The sequence below is a fragment of the Notamacropus eugenii genome, chromosome 3 (genome assembly GCF_028372415.1).
Source record: "Notamacropus eugenii isolate mMacEug1 chromosome 3, mMacEug1.pri_v2, whole genome shotgun sequence".
Lineage (NCBI taxonomy): Eukaryota > Metazoa > Chordata > Mammalia > Diprotodontia > Macropodidae > Notamacropus > Notamacropus eugenii.
Window position 1 is genome coordinate 346,071,000 of NC_092874.1, and position 2,536 is coordinate 346,073,535.

The window sequence follows — 2,536 nt, forward strand, 5'->3', positions numbered from 1 at the left end:
GTTGATGGTCTTTTTTTCTTCCCTTTGTTTTAGATTCATTATTTCTACCTACTCATTTCATACCAACTCTCCCCTCTCCCTAAAAAAGAAAAAATACAAGCCGTCCTTTGACAAATAAGTTATTGCCAAGCAAAACAAACCCATCCAATATTTATGTCTGAACATGTATATGTAATTCTGCACCTCTGTTCCATCAACCCATTACCTCTGAGTGGTGGAGCTGCTATTGCACTGGACCTGAAGTCAGGAAGAACTGAATTCAAGCCTAGATTTGCACACTTGCTCCCTGTATGGCCTTGGACAAGTCATCTGCCCTCTATCTGCCTCAATATGCTCATCTCTAAAAGGATAATAACACTTACCTCCCAGGCTTGCTGTAAGGATACAGCGAGGCCATTATAAGGTACTTTGCAAACCTTAACGTGCTTTTATAAATGTGTTTTGTTATGATTGTTGCCACCATCTCCATCCTTATTATTACTTCTCTACCCGGAGATGAGAAGCATGGTCCCTCATCAACCTTCTGGAGTTATAATGCCTCATTTTCTCCATCATAGTTATTAGTCTTTCTCAGTTTTTCTGCATCATGTCATAGTTATTGTCGTAGTTCTGTTGGTTTCATTCTGTACACATCGGCATGTGCACTTCTCCCCAGGCATCTCCTGAATCCATCCATTTCATCATTTTATGGCACAATAATCTTGTTACATTTATATATCATATTGAGATATTGATAGCTATATCTCCAATTGATAGATATCCACTTTGTTTCCATTTCTTTGCTACAACCAAAAATGTTGCTGTAAATGTTTTTGTACACAACTGTTCTCCCCTCTTCTTTGATCTCTTTGGGATATAAACCTGGCAGTGCGTAATTGTACAATGTACAATTTTGTGACTTTCTGAATCTACTTCTAAACTAATTTCCAGAATGCTTTGACCACTTTACTGCTCCGGTGCATTAAGTTCCTGTCCTTTCATGGTCCCTCAAATAATTATCACCTTTTTTCCCGTTTTTTAAAAAAATCTTTGCTAATCTGATGGGTGTGAGTAAAAACTCAGAGTTGTTTGAATGAGCATTTTGGTGGCTGGTTATCTGCTGCATTTTTTCCTATTGTTGATGACCTGCCTTTCTTTTGGGAACTGTTTGATCATATCCTTTGACCACTTATCTAATGACGAAATGCTCTTGTTTGTATATATTTGTATTAATTCTCTCTATTTCTTGAATATCAGACTTTTATCAGAGAAACATGTAGCAAAGGATTTTTTCCCATTAACTTTTTTCTTTTAATTCTAAATACACTGATTTTATTTACAGAACTTTTTAGTGTTGCAGAATCAGATTTGACCATTTTATCTCCTATGATTAGCCCATGATTTCTTTTAAAATCTGGAAATTCATTTGAAGTTGGGTAGCTTGATAAAGCCCTACCTAAAATATCATTTTGAGATAATTTCACTAATTTTCTTGAAGATCTGGAAAACTCCTAAAGAAAGTTAAGTTCATTTTAAATAGAATTTAATTAGTTTGCTTTTATTCCCCAACTCTTTATCAAGAAGATGTTTTTTCTTTACAACAAACAAACAAACAGAATGACTTTTTTTCCTATGCATCATACACATTGGGCACAGAAGCAAAAAACAAAGCTTTTTTTTTTTAAATAAATCTACCTAAGTCTGAGAAAACTAGGTTTTCCAATATTCACAAAGGTGAATTAACAGTATTATTGAGATTAAATAGACAGGAAGGTTTTGGTCATTTACAATTCAATTCCATAGACACTTGTTAAGCGCCTAACATACATAAGACACTCTGCTACTCATAGTAATACAAAGGGATAAATGAAACTAAGATTGAAGACATGTACTCTGTAGCTGAAGTGTGGAGCAGTAGTGATTTTCAAAAGATTCTCACATTCATCTTCTCTAAGAAAATTAGCTTTTGTTAATAAAATAGAATGATTATTGGCTCCATAGAACTGTTGAATTGCCTACAGGCTGGAGTTTAGGGGAGAGATTAGGACTGGATGTATGGATCTGGGAGTCATCTGCCTAAAGATATTTGAACACATGGGAACTGATGAGATCTATAAGAGAATATGTAGAGAACAGAGCCATGGGAAACACCCACAACTGGGGTGGATCATGGAGAATGGTCTGACCAAGAAGGCTGAGGAGTAAGACACGGAGAAGAACCAAGAGAAAATAATGTTACAAAAACCCAGAAAGAAGTATCTAGGAGGAAAGGGTGGACAGCTCGGTGGTAGAATGGGTGAAGTCCTGATCCTGGGCTCAGGAAGATTTCTGTTCAAATCCTTTCTTAAACATTTATTAGCTATGTGACCCTGGGTAAGTTACTTAAGTTTTTCCAGTCTCAGTTTCTGCAATTGTAAACTGGAGAAAACAGCATCTACCTCACACGGTAGTTGAAAGGATCAAACAAGACAGCATGTAAAGCATTTTACAAACCTTAAAGCACCATATAAACATTAGCTATTATTTTTAAATGGTAGTTACGAATAATCTGCAAAGA